Below are 24,945 nucleotides of genomic sequence, written 5' to 3'. Positions count from 1 at the left end.
GTCATGATCAAAATCAATATATACAAAAATAATGATAAAATCTAATTATAAGAATACACAAAATAAGTAACAAGAGAATTATGCAAAATGATTTATTGAACTAAATAAAAAAAGATAAAAATATTAAAAAAACAAATAGTTTTCAAGAAATTTCAAAAGATTTTATAAAAAATGATTTTGAATTAATAATTTCAATTTGTTTATTTACAAAAAAAAAAGTCAATTTATTTTCTCAATTTCATTGTATTCAATTTTTTTTAAAAAAAAGTTATTTACACTTATATAAAAAAAAATTGTTACAAAATTTTAATTTGAGCACAAAATTTATTTTTACTTGTTTTTACAAAAAATGAATGAATTTTATAATTTTATTTACAAAAGAATTCCATTCAAAACAAATTTTAATAGTTTTTTTTCCAGATATTTACAAAAAAATTATTAACAAAAACCAATTTCTACTTGATTAGAAAATGATTTTAAAAAAAAATACTTTGCAAAAAAAAAAAAAAAAAAAAAACTCTCAAATTTATTTAGAAAAGCTTTACAATTTTTTTTTTAAAGTTATCCGCATTTTATTCTAAAAAAATTATTTTAAATTAATTATATAAAAAAATAAGAAGAGAAAAAGAAGTTCAAATTTATTAAAAAAAGAAAAAGAAAAAAAGAACGTGATATCAGATTCTAAAAAAAATTATTTCAAAAAAATTATTTCAAAAAAATTATTAAAAAAAATTCTCAATTTGTTTAAAAGGGAAATTCGATTTTCTTAAATAAAAATATATATTCTTTTCCTTTTCAATTTTATTCTAAAAAATGTTTCTTCTTTCTTATTTTTATATATAAAAAAAATGTTTTTCAATTTTTGAAGAGTTGTATTTTTTATTTTTTTTAAAAGGTTTCTGATATGATTTTAAGAAACACTTATTAATATAAAAAGAAATATTTAAAAAAATCCAAATTATTAAGCAAACATTTATTAAAAAAGACTAAATATTTATTCTAAAAAGAATTTTCGTTCATTAAAGGCAAGAAGAAAAAATAAAATAAAATATAAAAAATTTCAAACAAAAACATTATCCCAATATTGGATTATTCCCTCATAAAAATAAAACACAAATAAATATAAACATTCTCAAAACAAAGGCTAATAGAGCATATTAAATAAGGATAACAGATAAATGGAAAAAAAAATTAATCCATGAATAACAAATTAAACATATGTATACAATAAAAATCTAAACACTGATAATACATTCACATGTACACAAGAAGAAAACTGAAATGAATATACAACAAAAATTGGAGGACAAGGATGTAGGAGTAACCTTAGAAATGCAATCCCAATAACAATAATGACCCTCCAAAAGCTTCCACAATGAAGCTCAAAAATACAAAAAAACTCTCAACCCTCTCACAAAAATATCATAGAAAATATAGAGAATATTAGGAAAAATATCAAGAGTCGTCCTTCCTCCTTCTCTCTTTTCCGGCTGCAAAATGATTTTTTTATCCCCAAATCAGGTTCACCAACTTTTTGCCCATGCCCATGCCCTACTTCCAATTGCTCCATTCACAGCCCAGAGCTGTTCATTGCACTTTAGTTCTAAGTTTGTTATCTTTTTCAATTTTATTTCTGGTGTTTTCTTGTCTTAATTTCATTTGTGTCATCATTTTATTGTTGAGTGTCATCTAAGGCATACCCCATTTCCAGAGATAGTTGTGTCCAGTGAGTTGATCATCCCGATCTTAGTCACCATTCAGTGGTTTGACTTAGAGTCAAAGATCGTGATCTCTCTCTTTAGGCGTATAGTGCCCACATCTTAGAGTTGTTCATTTCATTACAGCCCGATGTTGTTCATTGCATCCACAACCCAGGGCTGTTCATTGTGCTTTAGTTCTAAGTTTGTTATATTTTCAGTTTTATTTATGGTATTTTCTTATCTTAGTTTCATTTGTGTCATCATTTTATTGTTAAGTTTCATCTAGGGCATACCCCATTTCCAAAGATAGTTGTGTCCTCATTTTTAGTGAGTTGATCATCCTGATCTTAGTCACCTTTCAGTGATTTGACTTAAAGTTGCAGACCACGATCTCCCTCTTTGGGCGTACAGTGCCCACATCTTAGAGTTGTTCATTTCATTACAGCCCAATGCTATTCATTGCATCCATAGCCTAAAGCTGTTCATTGCACTTTAGTTCTGAGTTTGTTATATTTTCAGTTTCATTTATGGCATCCTCTCGTTTTAGTTTCATTTGTGTCATCCTTTTATCGTTAAGTTTCATTTGGGGCATACCCCTATCCTTTAGTCATTTCGATTCTTCTTGTTAATGAGTTGGTTTTTTTTTTCTCATCTTAGTCACCCTTCAATGGTTTGACTTAGAGTCGCAGATCGCGATCTCCCTCTTTGGGCGTATAGTGCCCACATCTTAGAGTTGTTCATTTCATTACAACCCTAAGTTGTTCATTGCATCCACAACCTCGAGCTGTTCATTACATCATCTTCTTGAGTTGTTCATGACATCCACATCCCTGAGTTATTCATTACATCCACAGGCCCGAGCTGTTCATTACATCCTCTTATTGAGTTGTTCATTCATCCATAGCCCTAAGTTGTTCATTTCATTATAACCCTGAGTTGTTCATCATCTTTAGACATCCTTGAGTTATTTGACCTAGAGTTTGCGTATGACATTCTCTCTTTTGGCCGACCTTTAGGCATTCAGTGCTCACATCCTTGACTTGTTCATTACGCTACAACCCTATACTGTTCATTGCATCATAACTCGATGTTGTTCATTTCATATTCATTAGCAATGTACACCTTATTCTCACAACTTTGCACTCATCGTTCTTTACCTCACTTCGTTACATTGTGCTTATCATTTCGTTATCATGCTATCATAGAGTTTCCTCTCCTCTATGGCACACGACATAGTCTTTTGAGCTTGTAGCATGTGTCTTGATTGTATTATTGGATACCTTATGCCTTGTGTCCTCGTATGGTACACGTATGGTTTTTTCCCTTTGTACTCATTCCTATGCTCTTTGGTGATTCGACTGCTACTCGACATCGATATCGAGTTTTGAGTCACTTTTGGAGACTTTTATGAGGGAATTTGGATCCATAGTGTAACTTTAGGGGCACTTTGGGAGTTTATGTTCTTGCCATTTCATTTTTTGTAGCATATTAGAGCTTTTTTGTTTTTGTTTTGGTTTAAGAGAGCTCATGTCATATTGTGACAAATTTGGTGGTTTTTCTTGTTTTTCGGTAGAGTTCACTTCATTTCGCTTGTGTATACACTCACTTTACTCGTGAACTCTACCAAAGAGGGGCATATTTGTAAACCCCAAAATTTGTCTCATACATATTCTCACTTATTTTATTTTATTTTTATTTACTATTATTTATTTATTTATTTATAGGACTTATTTTGATTGTGTTTATTTGGGCTCATTCCATTTTAATTTTAACCCAATTTAGGCCCAACTTTCCATACCCATATGTGAGAACTAATCCTAACCATTCTTTTGCCTTTTTAATCTCCACCATCCATTCCAAAAGTCAAACCCTAAAAGCCTTAAACTACATTCCCCCCTCCCCATTCTACCGCCCACTCATAGCCTCCATTCCTTCCCATTCTTCTTCTCTTCTTTTCATTTCCTTTTCTTTCCTTTGTTTTTTCTTTCCATTTCTTCTTTCTTCATTTCTTCATCAACTCCACCACCACTAAGTTGTTGTCGATGGTGTTGCCATTTGCACCAATTCCGGTTGTTGCCTCCCTCACTTCCCGACTATATATTCCCCATTTCTATCTCTTTTAAGTTTTTATTTTATTTTTATTTTATTATTTTATTTTATTTATTTATTTTTACCTTTCATTTTTCTTTTATTTCCTTTTATGCACTACCATAAACGTGCCTCTATCTTCATTGTTGCTCACCATGGCCATCGATTTCTGCATCTCTGTTCATGGGTTAGAAGATAGGTGAGCTTTCATTTACTTATTTGTTTTTTATTATTTCATTTTATTTTATTTCTTTCATTTGTTTTTATTTTTATTTTTATTTGTTTTTGTCTTTGGCTTGACATTGTGAGATTTAGGCCTAATTTGCTTATTGATGTGGATTTTGGGCCCATTTGTTGTTGGTGATTGAAATTTGGGCCTATTATATTAGTTGGATTTGAGTTGGTGTATTTATTAAATCTTGTATTGGGCCTGCCTTTTGCTAATACATGGTTGTGACATTTTTTTTTTGTTGAGAGCGAAAAAAGAGGTGCAGTATTGATTGGGAGCAATTGGAGGCAGGGCATGGGCATAGGCAGAAAGTTGGTGAACCTGATTTGGGGATAAAAAGATCATTTTGCAGCCGAAAAAAAAGGGGAAGGAAGGACGACTCTTGATATTTTTTCTAATCTTCTTTGTATTTTCTGTGATATTTTGTGAGAGGGTTGAGAATTTTTTTTGTATTTTTGAGCTTCATTGTGGAAGCTTTTGGAGGGCCATTATTGTTATTAGGACTGCACTTCTAAGGTTACTCCTACATTCTTGTCCTCCAAGTTTTGTCGTATATATTCATTTTAGTTTTCTTCTTGTGTACATGTGAATGTATTATCGGTGTTTAGATTTTTATTGTATATGGATGTTTAATTTGTTATTCATGGATTAATTTTTGTTTCCATTTATCTGTTATCCTTATTTAATATGCTCTATTAGCTTTTGTTTTGAGAATGTGTATATTTATTTGTGTTTTATTTTTTCGAGGGAATAATCTAATATTGGGATATTTATTTTTTCTTCTTGCCTTTAATGAACGAAAATTCTTTTTAGAATAAATATTTAGTCCTTTTTAATAAATGTTTGCTTAATAATCTTGATTTTTTTTAAAATATTTCTTTTTATATTAATAAGTATTTCTTAAAATCATGTCAGAAACCTTTTTTAAAAAATAAAATAAAATAAAAATAAAACTCTTCAAAAATTGAAAAACCTTTTTTTTTTATATAAAAATAAGAAAAAAGAAACATTTTTTAGAATAAAATTGAAAAGGAAAAGAATATAAATTTTTATTTAATAAAATCGAATTTCCCTTTTAAACAAATTGAGAATTTTTTTTAATAATTTTTTTAGAATTGATATCACGTTTTTTTTTATATAATTAATTTAAAATAATTTTTTAGAACAAAATGCGAAATAACTTTTTTTAAAAAAATTATAAAGCTTTTCTAAATAAATTTGAGAGTTTTTTTTTTTTTTTTTTTGTAAAGTATTTTTTTAAAAATCATTTTCTAATTCAAGTAGAAATTGGTTTTGTTAATAATTTTTTTCTGTAAATATCTGGAAAAAAACTATTAAAATTTGTTTTGAATGGAATTATTTTGTAAATAAAATTGTAAAAATTCATTCATTTTTTGTAAAAACAAGTAAAAATAATTTTTGTGCTCAAATTGAAATTTTGTAATATATTGTTTTGATATAAGTGTAAATAATTTTTTTTGAAAATTGAATACAAATGAAATTGAGAAAATAAATTAACTTTTTTTTTTTTTTTTTTTGTAAATAAACAAATTGAAATCATTAATTCAAAATCATTTTTTATAAAATCCTTTCAAATTTCTTGAAAACTATTTTTTTTAAATATTTTTATCTTTTTTTTTTATTTAGTTCAATAAATCATTTTGCATAATTCTCTTGTTATTTATTTTGTGTATTCTTCTAATTAGATTTCATCATTATTTTTGTGTATATTGATTTTGATAATGACTTGTGCATTGATTATTTTTCTAGGTATTTATAATTAATTAATTAATCGTCACAATTCCTTTAATTCGTTTAGTAGAGGTCGTCCATATACGGGCTTAGAGGGGTGTTACGGCTCACCACCATATCTTCCCAATAAGTAACCTGACCCTCGGACTCAAACTCGGTTTTTCATTCACCTGTTTTTCCTCAGGAGTCACACTTAGGGTTTTTTTTTCTTATTTTGTTTTCTCTTTAAAAAAATAAAACAAAAATAAGTGGCGATTCTAAGTCTTTTTCTAAAAATCAAAATTTTCACAAATAAATAAAATAAAAAACGAGTATAGCCATCGAGTGAGAAAACATCATGCAAAATGCGGGGTCCACACAGTGTTTTTTAAAATAGAGAACAAAAAATAGTTTTTTAGAATTTTTTTAAAAACTAAAGTGTTTCGCAAGATTTTTAAAAAAATAGTTTTTAAAAACAAATAATAAAAATCTTATTTGAATAAAATAATTTGTATTTTTTTAAAGATAAGGTATTACTTTTATTTTTATAAAAATTTTGTAAAATTAATTTATAATAATATGAAATCAAATTCAAATTAAGTCTTATTAGAAAAAAAATTAAATTTATAATTATATATGAGTTAAAGATAAATAATTTTTTTAATTGTGAAATAAGTTTTTTATTGTAGTGAAACAAAAATTTATAAAAATAATTTTAATATTCATTTTTAATACAAGTCAAATAAGTATTTTAATTATTATTATTTTTTTTTAAATTTGTTTGATCATGATTTCTCATGCTTTTTTTTTTTTTTGAATTTTTTTTTTAAAAAAGTTAAAAGAATAAAAAAAAAGTTTTTTTTTTAATGTTTTATAAAATTAAGGATATTTGGTAAGTTATTTTTATAAAAGGATTTTAAAAATAAAAAACAAAAAGACTTGTCCAACGTATTAAGTCTCATTTAATTTAGAGTTAAAAAACAACGTATTGTTTTCTAAAATTAGTGAAACCAAATTTTACTCATTCTTTAAAAGATGTTCTCTATTTTACCTTATTTTTAAAAATTGGAAATAAAGAACAATAACAAAAAAGTTTTATAAATTTTTAAAAATCGTTTTATGTTTTTAAAAATAAAAAATTATTTTTAAAAATAGAAAACTGTTTTTAAAAACTCTACCAAACATATTCTTAATAACTCAATTTTAGGATTGATTTTTGTTTTAAAACTTTTAATGGAATTTTTTTTGAAGATATGGTAAATAATTCTATATTTTATTTGGTGGATACCTTTAAGCTTATGTGGATTATGAATATTTTAGAAAAAAAAAAAAAAGTGGAAAGAAAGAAAAATATTAAGTGGAAAAAAATAAATAATATTCTACTAATAATTTTTTTTTTCTACTTATAGAGATTAAAATTAAGTTTTCAATTTATTAGAATTTTTTTTTCTACTAGTAACATTTTAATTTTATATTCTCTATTTATAGAGCTTTAAAATTTTTAAATGTTCAATTTATAAGACAATTTTTGGATTTTTAAAATACGTTGGAGTGAAAATATTTTCAATAAGATAAAAGGAGAAGATATTGGAAGTGAAAAAACATCATTACAATGTGGGTATGTCAATTGTTGGTCCAACTAAAATTGTGACTTGTAATTGAAGTACGCATTTGTGTAGGTATAGTAAGATGGTGTTCGAGTACCCGTATAGAATATTTGTACAAATCACCGTATTAGTCATAACTCAAAACAGTCATGTTGGCTAAAAACAAAACACGTGGAAAACTTATTAGCTATATATATGAAAGGGGAATCTTGAAAATGACAAGTGATCTCTATGTACTTACTATTACTATATCCTTTGTCAATTATCACACTTTTTGCATGACTAACCCATGTTTATGGTGAGATATTCGAGTTTTTCACATAACCATGTGGGGGAGGGGGGGGGGGGGGGGGGGGGGGCGCGCGTTTAGTGAAATTGGACGGACTCCTCAAGAAGTGCGAATAAGGGGAGAAGTTCGTCTGATTTCAGTGAAACTGGACGGACCTAACTCCAGTTGACTCAAAACCAACACCATGAACATAATATTTTGATTATATTTCGTTCATCGGGCTTGATTGAAGTAAAAATGGTTGGAAATATCTTATACAAATTTATCGGGGATTTTTGAGAATTATCAGATATTATCAATTTGGTCAAATAAAATTATATATATATAAAAAAGAAAAAGAAAAGGATAGCGACACCATGAAGAATGGATCTTGTGCCATATCTAGTAACCCATGAGATGTTAACCAATTGGTATTTTTATCTATATGAGATAGTTGACTCAAAACCAACACCATGAACATAATATTTTGATTATATTTCATTTATCGAGTTTGATTGAAGTAAAGATGGTCGGAAATATCTTATACAAATTTATCGGGGATTTTTGAGAATTATCATATATTATCAATTTGGTCAAATAAAATTATATATATATATATAAAAGAAAAAAAAAAGAAAAAGAAAAGGATAGCGACACCATGAAGAATGGATCTTGTGCCATATCTAGTAACCCATGAGATGTTAACCAATTGGTATTTTTATCTATATGAGATACACCTGAACATAACCATATATATTTTATATTTAGACTTTGGCTTTAATTAAATTAATTTTAATAAATATGCATGAGAAAAATCAGATATTAAATTAAAATTTCAATAAATAAATGAATTTCAATCATTTTATTTTTAAATTTCGTTTAATTGATTGTTAAGAATTTGAAAACTCCAAATCATGATAATTTTTGTAACAACTTTTTATTTTATTTTATTTTATATCTTTTGTATATTAATTAAATATAAAAAAATATAAATATATTTAAAAATAGTACATATAACATCACTTTTTATTATTGGAAACAATTAAGTTAAATAAACCATCATTTTAATATTAATGTGTTTTCAAGTTGACATATTAATATATTATTGTTAACCATTAGAAATTTTAACATACATATATCATTGTTTTCGTTAAAACAACTTTAATATATGTATTATTACCTATTTTATTATTATTTTGTATTTATGTAACATTTTTATTAGTTTTGATTAATTTTCACCATACTGATATTTTTTGTAAAAATTTCCATCAAAATATATCCTAATATATCCCTAAAATTCAACCATTGATATATCCGTGAAAACCAACATTTTCATCCTTATGCATAATTAACCGGCCTCCTCACCATAGCTAGTAGTAGATGGAATTGTTTGGAATGATATCTATACTAGAAACCCTAGATTACTCTATTTCCTAGCCTTGAATCCCATAAGGTGCATGCAATCTAGTCTTAGGCTTCTCTAAATCTATCATAATGGAAAACATGACATAAAAAATGATAAAGATATTAGATATAGAGATAGAAACTCATACTTGCGATTTTGATGTTTCTAAATCAAATCTAATTCAAAGAAGATGTCATGGACATTATAGTTCTCGTTTACCCAAAAATCTTCTACATGATTTCTCCTTTCATGGATCATGGCACAAGATAAGGGTGAACTTCTCTTGCTTTCTTGAGGGTACCTAGGATTTATTATGTTTGTCTTTTTATCTCTGTTTCTCTGGAAGACAATGACAAAAGGTGCAAAAGTGTGAACCATGGGCTCCCTGTGGGCTTAAGTGACTTAAATCCAAATTAGGCTTAGGTCACTTAATCTAGCCCATCTTGGTCATAATTAATTAATTAGCCCTATTGGGGTCCAATTAATTAATTAACCTAATAAAGAAAGATTCATAAGATTTAGTACTACTTTACATTTTTTACCAAAATGCTTTTATCCATACTTATGAAATATAGATTCAATTTCCTTAAATAAAACATGTCACCATGAACTAGGAGCTCAAGTGAGGACCACTAAGACTCATGAGAAAATATTATCTCCCTTAAAATCCAATTTTGAAGTTGACTCATTACTTCACTAAAAAGAGTCAACTACACTCCACTATCATATAAAGTTACAACGAGGCAAAGTTCAGGTTCATGACCTACTATCCACTACGTATGGATCCCCATGACCAATATTTATAATTTAGCAAGGTAACTTGGTGAAGTTATACAACTTGTTAACCTTATATCATGACTCACTATATGTCCTATCTAATGAGTAACCATACACAGTAATGCACACACCATGGGAACCACATTCCGATAACCAAGACTAGGCATCCTATCAATTAAGAGTTAATGCACTACAATTTCCTATTAATTTCCTAAGTTCATAACCAATAGTGAAAAACTCATCAATCTTACAAGAAACTTATGACTTGGATCTTCCATGCAACTCCTAATACACCAAAGTCATGCATCATGCAAGTGGTGTAGACCTAAATGCTCAAATAAATATCAATGCAAAAACGGATAAAAAGTGAAAACTCAAGTCTAACCTTGTTACATCATGTCTTGCTTTTATAGGTTCTATTTCAACAAACTCCCACTAACCCTAAAAGCATACTAGGCACTAGAAAAAGAATTTACTCCATTGTCACGTCACCTCTTTGAACTATCTCACAAAAGGAACAAAAACCTTAACCTTTAAGAGGGTTTATATTGGCTCCCTTATGAGCTTAAGTTACTTGAGCCTACTGGGCTCCAATTAATCAATAAGCCAAGTCTAGGGATTCATAGGCTCTTATGCAATCCTATATTTTTACCAAAATGCCCTTATATACATATGTGAATAAATAACCTAACTAACCCTTAAATATTGTGTCATTTAGGAATATGAGCTTGATGGGAACCATTAGGACCTATAGGAAAAAATTGGCTCCCTTAGAATTTAATTATGAAGTTAACTCAATATCCTACTATAAAAAGTCAATTGCACTCTAGTATCCTATGATGTTAAATCAAGATAGAATACTCGGGTCTGTGACCTACTATTCATTGTATGCATCCTTGAGTCCATAATATGTGCTATCAATCTCTCAGGATTACCTTTCTAATCATTGAGTTACAAATCTTCTTATTATGTAATCAACTGACATACTCTAGTTCAAGAGAGCATATGACAAATTCCACTTAAGGAATTACTACAATGCCGCATATTTCATGATCGCAAGTCCTTAGGATCATTTAAAGGGACACAATACCTTAATCTCATGAGATATCATGGTGCCTTTATGGATAATACCTGTTGTCACTAGCATCCATCAATAATGACACAATTTGTAAGGAATATATGACCACCTTAGGTTCTCACAATAGTTCAAAGCCTTCTGTTAACTTCAACACAGACTCAATATCCTCTCAAGGTTAAGAGTTTATGTAGTATAACAACATGGTGAATCATGACTATCTGATAACCAATGTCATGATTCATTATAGGTACTATCTAATTTGTGACCATACACATTAGTGCACCACTATTGGAAACTCATCCCAATGACCAAGACAAGTCATCTTTTTAGTTAGGAGGTAGTGGACTACAACCTTAGTTGGATTGCCTAAATCTATGAATCGACTATGAACTACTCATCAATCTTGTAAGGAATTTATGACTTGAATTTTCTGTGTAACTCCTAATGTACCCAAGTACAGTACAATACAAGTGATGTAGACCTAAATGCTCAAATCAATATTAATGTAAATAATGGATAGATCAATGGAAACTCAAGTCAAACTTTGTTACATCATGTCTTACTTTTAAGGGCTTTATCCCAACAACTACAATCCTAGAGATCTAGATCTAAACAATGGAAACATTCAACAACATGAATCTTAGATCTAGGTGATTAGAAAATAATACTTGTGATCTAGATATTCCTATATTAATTCTAGTTGATGAAAAAGGTGGTGCAGATCCTTGAAAATCTTGTGATTTCTTCTCGATGGCTCTCTTTCCTAGATTTTAGCACATGAGGATGGTGTAATCCTCTCGATGGGGATGGAGACTAGGGTTCCTCTCTCTAAAAGATTGAATTGGCTTAAAACTACAAACCTTAAAACCTTAAAGGGGTTTATAAAGGCTTGTCTATGGGCTTAAATGACTTACGTCAATCTTGGACTTGTGTTACGTAATCTAGCCCTTTAGGTCCTAAGTAATTAATTAGCTCTATTATGCCATAATTAGATGAGACTAATCCAAAAAGACCATTCATAAGCTCTTGTACAACAATATGAATTTGTCAAAATGTCCTTATGCACACATATGAATAAAGAACCCAACTATTTCTTAAATGATGTGCAACTAAGGAATAAGAATTTGAATTAGGACCATTGGCACCTATAAAAAGTACTAGTTATCTTAGAATCTAATTATGAATTTGACTTAACATTCCACTATAAAGGGTCAACTACATTCAAGTATTCTATGATATTTTATCAAGATAGAAAACTTAGGTCTATGATCTATTATTGATTTCACGCAAGCTCCTTATGAATTGATGTCTATAATCTAATAAGGTGAAAGTTATCACCCTTAAGATTACCTTTATAATCCTTGAGTCTCATATCCTTCTATTATGTGTTTAACTGATATACTCTAACTCTCCAAAAGTATATGTCAAATTCTAGTTAAGGGTTTACTATGACTACGATTTTCATGATCACGTGTCCTTAAGATCACCCAATGGGACATATTATCCCAAACCCATGAGATATCATGGTGCCTATTTTGGGAATTCTTGTTGTCACTTGCCTTAATCAACATTAACCCAATCTATATGGAATATAAGATCACCTTATAATTTGAACTATAAATCAAAACCACTAAAGATCTCAACATTGTTTCTATATTCTCTCAAGGTTTAGAGTTCAATATTCTTTGGAGGTCTTTGTTTGAATGTCCAAACTAGGTTTCTAATTATAACCTTTTGCTAGAAGTCTAGCCTTATATGTTTCAACCTTTCCATTTGCTTCTCTCTTCCGTTTATAGACTTCTTTGCACCCTATGCGTTTTGTCTCTTCAAGTACTTCTACAAGATCCTATGTTAAATTTGGTTTTCAGAAAGTTTGAGTGAAAATGAGAAAGAAAGAAAATATAAAGGAAAAATGAAAGAAAAAACGTGGAGGAAAATAAATATAAATATAAAGTTAATAAATCGTTTTTACATTATTCTTCACACTCATTTCACTTATTTTTCATCTTCTATATAAAGATTAAATAATTTGAAAATACATAAGTTTCTAACTAATTTTAATTATATATTTTTTTTTTCATATTGAAACTAAACATAAGAAAATAATTTTCTTTAGCATTTTTTTTCTTGCCATAGAACTTTTTCAGGAATTAGAATTGGCCTTAGACTTTGTTAAAATACATATATTCTAACTTTATCTTTATAGCCTCTTGTCACGAGTGACATGCACATTGCTCATTACATCGTTGTAATTCATGAGATCGATCTCATGTTTCTCTAAATTATCACCAAAGACTCCTTGAAGATTTTAATTGAAGAAATATAAGATCTTATTGGAAAATTTATTAACAATTTTATGTTATTCTTAATAAAATTCTATTTCATTTTTAAGAAACTTTTTTGATTAAAAAATGATTTATTAAAATGTCTTTATGGAATATTTTTCAAAACAATTCTTAAAAAATAGTTTTTGATAACTATATTCATAAACAGTCTGTAATGTTCTTTTTTTTTTTTTTTCTTTAGAATAGAAGCCTGTTTGGGAGCTTGAAATGTTCTTAATTGGTTTTCCATATTTCTAAATGTTTCATAAACATAACTTTTATATGTAGTGTCTTAGTTTTAATCATGTTCCTCGAGTTTTTCCAACCTTAATTTTTTGTTGTACTTTTGATATGAATGGACTTATAAGAAGCCAAAAATTCTTTTTTGTCTATTTCAGTTTTTTTTTTTTCACTTATGGCTTAAAAAAGAATTTAATTTAAAAACTAGAAAAATATTACTTATTGTAAAAAAATATTTTGGTTTATGTAATATGTTTTTTTAAACCTATTTAGAGTAAGTATTGAAAACTCAATAAGAGTTTCAGGCCTATTTGACAAATTTGTTAAATAACTTATGACTTAAAAAAAGTTAGAAAATTATTATTTCTTACAAAATTGTTATTTTGACTTATGTAAAAAGTTATTTCATATTTAATAAACTTTAATAATATTTATATTTGTGGACCCACATTTTTCACGTCATTCCCACTCGAAGACGAGACTAATTTTTCATTTGGTGAAAAATGTGATTTTTAGAAAAGACTTAAAGTTGTCACTTATTTTAATTTTTTTTAAAGGGGAAAACAAAATAAGAAAGAAAACCCTATATGACTCATTATTTGGAAAAGACGTGTTTGCGAAAAATCAAGTCTAGATTTGAGGAGTCGGGTTACCTATTGGGAAGGTACAGTGATGAGTCATGATACCCCTCAAAGTCCGTATATGTATGGTCTCTACTAAACAAATTAAGGGAATTGTGACAATTATATATTAATTAATCATGGATATCAATAAGACCAAATCTCAAATCAAAAACCAAGTCTAAATACAATAAGAACTAAAACCCAAGATTAGGCCCAAAGCTTCCAACAAACACTATGTAGATCAAGAAGTGAAATGTCTCACAACAAACCTTTAAAATTTAGCCAAATGAACATCTAAAATCAAAGATATTAAACTTATCAAAATCTTAAACATAAAATTAAAAAAAAAAAAAAAAACAAAAACAAATAAACAAAGAAACCAAAGTTAAAAGAAAAGAAAACTTGAAATTTTCTTAGGCATTAATAAATTGAGGTAGTGAAATTACAAGGGAAGTGGATATGGTGATTGAGTGGTAAAGAGAAGGACGGTGACAACGTCAATAACGGTAAGGTATGAGCATATGGATTAATGGCTAGTTGTTACCAGATCTAGTGGCAATAGTGGAAAAGGGGAATATAAAATGGAGAAAATTAGAGAGAAAGAGAGAAAGCAAGGGAAAGAGAAACAAATGTGTGGTTGAAGTGAGGTGGCTATCATCGACGTTGTGGGGCCGCCGGAGTTGTGGTGCCACCAGTAGTGGTGTTGCCGACAATGATGTGAGGAGTGGTCATGTTGTGGGTATAATGGGTGTGAGAGGTGTGGGTATGAAAATGGAAAGGGATGAGTGTGAGAGAAATAAAGAGAGAAAATGAAGAGTGTAAGTGGGCTATGAATGGGAAATGAGAAAAGAAAAGAAAAGTGAGAAAGGAAAAAAATAAAGAAAAAGAAAATAAAAAAAGGAAAAAAATAATGATAATAATAACAAAAAATAAAATGGTTTTAAAATATTATGTTTATAATAATAATAATAATAATAACAAATAAATAAATGGGACAAATTTGGAGGTCTACAAATATGCCCTTATTCGGTAAAGTCCACAAGTAAAGTAAGCATAAACACGAGCGAAACAATGTGGGTTATGCCAAATAATAAGAAAGACTACCAAATTTGTCCCAATATGGCACGACTCTCTTAAACTAAAACAAGAACAAAGAGACTCTAAAACCCTACAAAGAGTGCAAGAATGGAAACTCCTAAGGTGCCTCTAAAGTTACATTATGGATCCAAACTCTCTCCAAAAAGTCTCCAAAAGTGACTTGAAAATTGATGTCAAAGATGAGTAGTAGTTGAACCACTTAGGAGCAGAGGAAAGAATGCATTCAAAAGTAATGACCATGTGTAGTACATGAGAATGCTAGTCGTAGGGTGCCCAACAATATGACTTAAACATATGCCATCAGCTCAAAGAACTATGTCATGTGCAATGGAGGATGGAAAACTTTAGAATGACATGATGAAGAAGTGATAAGTACAATGTAACGAGGTGAGGAAGAGGACGATGAGTGCAAAGTTGTGAGGACAAAGTGTGCAATGCTGGTGAATATGAATGCCAGGAGTTATGACTTTGAATGACAAGGCTGATGGGAAATGACTTTGGATGTCATACTGTAAAAATAACGACTTTGAACAAGAAAGATAATGTATGACAATGAATATGTAATGAACAACACAAGGTTGTGATGTAATGAACAACACGAGGTTGTGATGTAATGAACAACACAAGGTTGTGAAAGTGATGAACAACTCATGGATATGAGCACTAGATGCCTAAAGGCCAGCCAAAATATAGAATGTAATACGCAAACTCTAGGTCAAATCACTCAAAGATGTCTAAAGATGATGAACAACTCAGGGTTGTAATGAAATGAACAACTCAGGGTTGTGGATACAATGAACAATATTGGGTGCAATGAAATGAACAACTCAAGAATAGGGACACTATATGCCTAAAAGGGGAGATCATGGTCTGTGACTCCAAGTTCAACCACTAGAGGGTGGCCAAGATCGTGATGATCAACTCACTAAAAAAAAGATCTAAACATCTCAAGAAATGGGGTATGCCTCCAATGAAACTAAAAGGAAAAGGATGCCACAAATGAAACTAAAATAAAAGGATGCCACAATTGAAACTAAAAAGGTAACAGACTTAAAACTAAGATGAAATGAACAACTTCGGGCTATGGATGCAATGAACAACACTGGGCTGTAATAAAATGAACAAATCCAAGATGTGGGTACTGTATGCCTAAATGAGGAGATCATGGTCTGCAACTCCAAGTCAAGCCATTAAAGGGTGACTAAGACCATGATGATCAACTCATTAAATATGAAGATCTAAACATCTCAAGAAATAGGGTATGCCCTAAATGAAACTCAGAGGAAAGAGATGCCACAAATGAAACTAAAACAAAAGGATGCCACAAATGAAATTGAAATGATAACAAACTCATAACTAAGATGCAATGAACAACTCTGGGTTGTGGATGCAATGAATAGCACTAAGCTATAAAGAGATGAACAACTCCAAGATGTGGGTACTGTATGCCTAAAGGAGGAGATCGCGGTTTGCAACTCCAAGTCAAACCACTAAATGCTAACTAAGATCATGATGATCAACTCACTAAAAATGAGGATCAAAACATCTTAAGAAATGGGGTATGCCCCAAATGAAACTCAAAGGAAAGGGATGCCATAAATGAAACTAAAATGAAAGGATGTCACAAATGAAATTGAAATGATAACAAACTCAAAACTAAGATGTAATGAACAACTTTGGGTTGTAGATGCAATGAACAACATCGAGCTGTAATGAAATGAACAACTCTAAGATGTGGGCATTGTACACCCAAAAGATGAGATCGCGGTTTGCAACTCCAAGTTAAACCACTAAAGGGTGACCAAGATGAGAATGACTAACTCACTAAAAATGAGAATCGAAATGACTCAATGATTTAGGTATACCCCAAATGATACTTAAAGAAAAATGATAATCTAGCAAACTATATGAAGAGGGAATACACAATCTACAACCAAGAACATTGAAAACCAAAAGGAAATGAACACATGAATATGATCTGTAGCCAAAAAAACGAGTGAAAAATAGTCAAAATGAAGGAATAACTGGGATGATGAACTCAAAGAGGAAGAGTAGATGTCCTAGGTGATAACTCGTAAGCATCAACAAATGGATCGAGCGGCCATGAAGTCAATATAAGACCTAATAATCCCAATGAAGTGGGTATGCCCCAGTGTGATAACTCATAAGGATCAGAAAATAGATCGAACAACCATGAAGTCAATAGTAGACCTCATAATCTCAATGAAGAGGGTATGTCCTAATGTTACAAGGATCAATCATGTCTCTGAGTCTATTTGACATAATACCCTGATATAAACGTGCAAGCTCGTAGAATCAACGGAATGTCATGGTCATGTCACTGAAATATCTATATATCATCAATACTTAATTGAACAATGTCTATGAGCCCATGTTTGCTATCATATGAAAAGATCAATCGTCAATGAGTCTAAAGTCCACTTGTCTCAAAAATGTCTTTGACAATGAATCCAAAATATGGCCCAATACTAAAGAAAATCACTGTCACTCAAAATTCTATCATAAAAGCATGAACTATACCGTAACTTTGTCTGATGCTCAAACTACAACTGCCAACATGACATATGATGTTTAACTAGAAAAAGAAAAATTAAGATGTTGATAAAATATTTTGACAAAGATGACATCGAATTGAATACTCTGATGAAATATCGATATACTACTCGAGAAGATCTACTTATCAAAAAACTTAAACTAATCCACTCTATTGAAAGCATAAACATCATCACTCAACTAACTGGCTCAAAATACTCCTCGAGTAGCTATGGTGATAAAAAATAACTCCAACTCAATGTTAATCCACTAAGAAATCAAAATGATAAATTTGTGAATGTCTCAAGAAAAATACTCCAAATCAAATCTCAAAAGGACAACCAAAATGACGAGGTCCGATAATCTCAAGAATATAAATATGTCTCTAATGGAGCCCAACTAAATTTGACGTGGATCTGATACCTCGAAGTGGGATAATATGTCCCAGTATACAGGATCTACACACTAATCTAAGAACTATCTCTAACTCATCAACAATCTACCAGTCTATCTCAAAAATACTCTACATAAGAAACTCAAAATGATGAAAACTATCAATAAACCTAACAATACTCTACTGAGGATTGTCTTCATCTTAACAACACAACTCCATTGGGAATCATGCTGATATAAAAAAGTATGAGCACGACTCACTAGCTCATAAAAGGCTCTATAGGGGAATCATGATAAAATTAGACTATCAAATCAATAAAAAATTGACCATCTCAACAAAGAGGGGTATGCCCTAGTGTAACATCTAAATCAGATCAAAACATAAAAAAGATGTCTCCTAGAAGAGAAAGCATGATGACATCTAAATATCAATCAAACCTCAAACACCTACCTAAGTAGAGATTGTCAAAGATGACATCTGATCTCATGGCCTCAAAGTGGTCTTAAGACATTGGACGAAACGTAGACTAGGGTAATAATGTAATAGAAATGAAGAGAAACTAGACTCATATACCCATTGATCAAACTCATACCCTTGTGTATAAAAATGCATATGTATAGGAAATCTCGTGAACAATGGACTTGAGGGTGTTCAATGTGAATGCAGTGGTGATAAGAAAAAAAATGAAGAAGATCAAACTAATAGTGAGATGTGTAAGAGAAGAACAAGTAGGTGAAACAAATGAGATGGATCGAAAGTAATAATGGGGATGATAGTGGAACAAGGAATAGACAAAAGGAATGATGATCAACTCAAATCAAAACATGGAGAAAAACCACATCATTAACGGATGAGATGATGGAAAGGACAATGACCTAGAGTTTCTAAGAGAAAGACACTCATCTCTCACACTCAAAATGATGTAGCAAAGTGGATACAAAGAGAAGATGATCTCAAGAAGCTCACATACGAACTCTCACCAACAAACATACTCAATGAAGTAACCCTTAAATGTATATATATACTCAAAGAAGAAGAATACTATGTACATACACACAATGCACTTATTTTTTATTTTTTGTTTTTTGTTTTTACACATAATAAATGTGCATACTCTTAACATGAACAAATAAACTCCAATAAAAAAACATGATGAATGAATCCACTCTCAAACACTTAGGCAATATAAAAAATCTCCCTGATAAGATAACCCTCTCAAGCTAAAGATCTTCAAATCAATGTCCATGGAATGGATAATGGAAATTGTTAGCCCAAGGGTTCTCCTAATCGGGTGTTGATGATAACAAACCATGGTTAAGTGACTAATTGGTTTAAATGTTTAAGAATCTTAGGTATAAACTTGAAAATTCATCAAAGGACCAAATAGATACAAGATCGAGATGCTTAGAAGACTTGTGATCATAGGAAACTAATGTAAGATGAATGCATGAGTGCACTTAGGATTTTCATACGTTTCATGCAACTTAGAAAACTCGGTTTATTTTTTAAAACTTCGATTTCATTAAAACTTGAGTTTCTAACTAATGTACCTTAGGCAAAATGTTTTATAATTGACTTAATAATTTACCTAAAGACCTTGCCTAAGTGTTAGAAAAGAAAGGAATAAAAAAAAATATAGGTTTTCGGGGCCAAAAAGGCTCAACCGGTCGAGGTTATGGCCAACCGACTCAACCGGTTGAGGAACCGGTCGACCGGTTGTGCTCGTTCGATCGAGGATTGGTCGAGGGAGGTCAAAATCCTTCTCTCTCTCCCAATAGCCTTCTTTTCTCGGTCGAGGTGTTTCTCTTACTGGTTGAGGTCCGGTCGAGGTCTGATTGAGGCAACGGTAACCTGTCATGCATTAAATGCTCCAATGGCTAGTGAACCGGTTGACCCCTAGCTCGATCGGACGAGGTTACCTTTTGCTATTTTTGACTCCCAAGCTTAGAAACCTATAAATTGAGCGTTCCACTTCATTTATTGATAAGAGAACACTTGCATTCAATAGCCTACCTACCTGTTCTTGATAAAAAAAAAATCTCTCATTTCTTTTATATTGCATTAAATCACCACTTGCATATCCTTTAGTGCACTCTTGTGTGTCATCCTAGCCTTGTCTTGTATTTGAGCTATCCTTAAGCTAGGTTGAGGGATTATATCTTGTAAAAATCTGAGTGTTAAAGCCTTCAAGAGGGTTGAATCTTGAATAGGTTGTGTAAGAGCCCATTGGAGTTGGAATCCAAGTGTAAGAAGATTGGAAGCTTGGTTGAAGCTTCAAGTTAGTGAAACCCTTACTCGGTTAGGAGGTTGAGGAGAGTGGACGTAGGCAAGAAAGTGTCGAACCATTATAAACCCGAGTTTGAATTCTCTAAACTCCATCTCTTTACTTTGCTTATATTTTGTTTGAATTTGTTGTGATTGAAAAGATTTTAAAAACCCAATTCACCCCCCCCCCCCTTCTCTTTTGGGTGTTTTTCTTAACTAAGCATAGCCTTTGTTTTCTCATAAATGACATGACTATCCTCCACGTAATGAAATGTGAATGATCGCTACCTAGGATAGAGAATGAAGTGAAACAAGTAGTAAAAAGGACAAGAAGAAGATAAATGACATAGACAATGAGATGTGATGAAGTGTAGTGATGTGATGGCAATGAATGATGATGAAAATGTGCCCATAGGTCCAGGCTCATAAAACTCCTAAACAAAGCATGCATACACTAAAGGGTCCCTATCTGAGTTTAGAAATGTGAGCAAAGCAATAAGAAATGAAAGGTTATGATCCACGTGTGAGACTCAATGGGCTAGCAATTGGCTATATGTCAACAAAGGTGATAAGGTATAAAACTAACCAAAATGAAGGCCACCCATCCTATGACCATGGTCTCAAACATGATACTTTTTCAGCCAATCTACATTGGTTGGGTTTAAGAATTGATTTCTATCTAAATATGTCAATCATGCTGGCACTTCTAGGGTTAACTCTCTAATGACATGTGGTTCATCCCAATTGGGTCTAAATATCCCTCAAAGGTCTCTTAGAATAGATGAATCTCAATGACCTATGAGATGAGATGAATAGGATGCACAAGAAGAAAGTCATCACAAGAGCCACACAAGTACTAAAAAATACTCAAATCCACACGTAAAAAAAGTAGGAACATTGTTAAAACAAGAGACAAAATCCAATAATATGCCAAACTAAAATGGTGGGCCCATAAGGTCGAACTCTACCATAATCGGGCTAGCAATGCCCTCAAATATATAATCAACATAAACAAAAAAACTCTAGCAACTCTGAAGTAGGTGAAGCTAAATCTCCTCTGAAATCCCGATGATGAAGACCCTAAACATGTAAAAAAGGTGAACTGTCTTTGTCTAATAAATGCTAACCATCCAACTAACATCCAAAACATCCATCTCAAACTCATCATGAAGAACTACCCTACCTACTATGTCTTTGATCTCGAAGAAAACAATAGTATCCTCCATGCGATCGTTCATCTAGTATAATAGGCTCTAACTCAGTATCCTTTGATCTCATTATCTGTGCACCATCATCATCAACATGATTAGTGTAAGGAAGACTGACTATAGAGGGAGGAACCATATGAGTAAAATGAGCAGTCATAGAGTCGATAGTCATGCCTAACTAATCTAAGTTAATCGAACCTCGATCAATAATTGATCCAAGTTTACCTAATTTTATTTAAAAAGACCAATTTTTCATATTTTATCCACCAAAAGGTGTTTCAATCTTGTTTTTGTTATTTTTTATTTTTCTAAAACCAAAATCTTTACAATTTTGATATAAAATGAATTTTGATTTAATTATTATTAAAAAAAAACCTTATCTAAAAAGTAAAATTTTCCCTAACTTTTACTAAATTGGGACCTTCATTTCCAAAGAGAATTTTTGTCTTTCAAAGAGAAATTTTTTTTTTCTGCAAGTTTATCTAAAAAAAAAAAAAGGTATTTTCACAATTTTATTTACAAAAGAATTCTATTCCAATGACATTTATTTACAAAAGATATCTTGATCATTTTTTTTTTTGTAATTTTGTAAATAATAATAATAATAAATAAATAAATAAAATAAAGCTTTTAAAAGAAAAAAAAGTTTGAATTTTTTTATTAAAAGAATAATTGAAATTTGTATATAAAAAAAGTGATAACAATTTCCCAAGATACAAGATTTCATATTAAAAAGCATAAATTTCAATTTTACAAAAAAACATTATTTCAATTGATTGATAAATATTTATATTTGTTGAAAGTAAAAAAGTCCACTTTTCAAAGAATAGGTTTGGAATTTGTAAAAAAAAAAAAAAATGATTTTATTTATTAAAAAAATGATTTCATATTTTAACTTGATCTCCAAATTTATTATAAATAAAAAAGTAATAGTAATTTCAAATAAAAAAAAATTCATATTAACAAAAGAAATCTTAATCTTATTTTATTTAAGAAAATTTTTATATTTTAGGGAAATATTAAGTATTTACTAAACAAGATTTTTTTAGAGAAAAAAAAATATTGATTCATTAGGAAAAAACTATTTATTCAAAATATGAATATTTATTTATTTATTTTTAAAAATTATTATAAATTGTTAAAACTTATTTTAAAAAAACCTTCAATTTTTTTATTATTAAAAAATAAAATAAAATAAAAACCGTTCACTCAAAAAATTAAACAATCAAAAAGATTATATTTTTTCTAACAAATTTTTCTAACATAAAATAAATAAATAAGAATAATGATATGCACAACAATAATAAAAATCCATACTTACCAAATAAACACACATAAATTCCAAAATAAAAGTGAGATATTTACAGGACAAATAGAAATTGGATATACACAATAAAAAAAACCTACTATTTAAATTGGTTAACAAAAAAACTATAAATACAAAAATGACAAATAAAAAACTAATATATACAAAAATAAACAAAGTAGAGGATAGGGATAAATATACAACGTTACACTATAAACCCATTAGCATTATTTCTCCATAGCTTCCCAAACAAAACTAAAAAAATACTAACCAATCTCATTGCACATAGAAACTAAAAAAAAATATAAAGATATCGAGGGAATTTTGAGCCATCCCCCCACCCTTTTCTGCTTCCATATTCCTTTCTAATCTCAATATTTTGGTCCTCAGTCACCTGTTGTCCATGCCCCATACCCTGTCTTCAACTACTCCAATTGCCCCCAACCAACACTACACCTCTTTTCCCGCTCTCAACAATAACCAAAAGAAATGCCAACCCAAACATCAAGAAAAATGAATGAGTAGAATATATATCCAAGCCTAATAAGAATAAAAAAAGAAAACCCAAATAGCAAGTCTAACACAAACAATAAGCCTAAATCTCAAATAAAAAATCAAGCCTAAATACAATAAGAACTAAAGCAAACTCTATGTAGATCAAGAAGTGAAATGTCTCACAACAAATCCTTAAAATTCAGCTAAATGAACATCCAATATCAAATAGATTAAACTTATCAAAATTTGAAACATAAAATAAACAAAGAAAAAACAAAAACAAATAAACAAAGAAACCAAAGAAAAATGAAAAGAAAACCTGGAAATTTCTTAGGCATGAATAAACTGAGGTAGTGAAATCACAAAGGGAGTGGACATGGTGATTGAGCCACAAAGAGAAGAGCGACGACAATGTTAATAATGGCAAGGTATGTGGCTATGGATTAATGGCTAATTGTTACTAGATCTGTTGGCAACAATGGAAGAGGGGAATAGAAAATGGGGAAATGAAGAGAGAAAAAAAAAAGAAAAATAGAAAGAAATAAAGAAAGAGAAAACAAGGGAAAGAGAGACAAAGGAGTAGCCGGAGTAAGGTGGTTATTATCAGCGTCGTGGTCCCACCAGTAGTGGTACTACTGACAATGATGTGAGGAGCGACCATGTCCTGGGTATAATGTGTAATGCCCTAAACCTAATTTAGGGGTAAAATTGTAATTTAAAAATTATTAATTAATTAAAGTAATTTAATAAGGGTAAAAATGTCTTTTCGTATTTAAAACCCCTAAATATAAATTAGATTTTTCCTACATTCTCTATTCAAAAAATCCTTTTATATAAAGATCAGAGAGCATATGGTTGAAGATTTGGAGGTTTAGGGTTTGAAGATCAAAATTTTCAGGTAAGATTTTTAATACTTAAATTAATATTTTATATTCATTAATTAGTTTTGAACACTTTAGATATTCTTTGGAATATCTCAATTTTGATTAAAGTTCGTTTAATTAATTTATAAGTCAAAAATATTAAAAAATTATGAACATAGTTTGATTTATTAATGGAGATCTATAGATTTTGATTACTCAAATGAATAGATCTAGAAAAAAAATAATAAATAAGTGAAATAAGAGTAGCGTGATTTTTTGGAATGGTGAAGAAAAAAAAAATAATGTAGATGTGTGTCGTGTAGCAAAGAATTTAAAAGAAAAAAAAAAAAAGGATGCGTATGGACGTCTAAGGAAGGAAGAAGCAAAATAAGAAGGAAAAAAAAGTGTTATTATAATAATAATAATAATGGGTGTAGTTGGTGGCTTGGAGTAATGGTGTTGCACGGTCTTTGAAAGTAATAATATATATAATATTTATATAATGGGGTGTGGGAGTGGAATTGTGGTTAAGTGATAGTTGAATTATGGGAACAACAAGAACAATAATAATAATAATAATAATAATAATAATAATAATAATAGTTTCCTGTATAGATTTTAATTTAATTTAAGTATATAAAGAAATAAATAGTGAGGGTAAGATTAGGAAAGAAAATGAATTTTACAATAATT

The 24,945-nt window shown here is 29.9% G+C and overlaps 1 long non-coding RNA gene across 1 annotated transcript; it reads left to right on the top strand.

Moving 5' to 3' along the window:
- Positions 1-3,676: 3,676 nt before the first annotated feature.
- On the top strand, positions 3,677-4,661 carry LOC117921239. Its single transcript, XR_004652308.1, has 2 exons — positions 3,677-3,987; positions 4,275-4,661. It is a non-coding gene; the product is annotated as an uncharacterized LOC117921239 (long non-coding RNA).
- The last annotated feature ends 20,284 nt before the right edge of the window (positions 4,662-24,945 follow it).

This window comes from Vitis riparia, chromosome 8, assembly GCF_004353265.1.
Source record: "Vitis riparia cultivar Riparia Gloire de Montpellier isolate 1030 chromosome 8, EGFV_Vit.rip_1.0, whole genome shotgun sequence".
NCBI classification, from domain to species: Eukaryota; Viridiplantae; Streptophyta; class Magnoliopsida; order Vitales; family Vitaceae; genus Vitis; species Vitis riparia.
The sequence above is the reverse complement of the archived record's forward strand: the minus strand, read 5'-3'. Positions and strand labels throughout refer to the sequence as shown.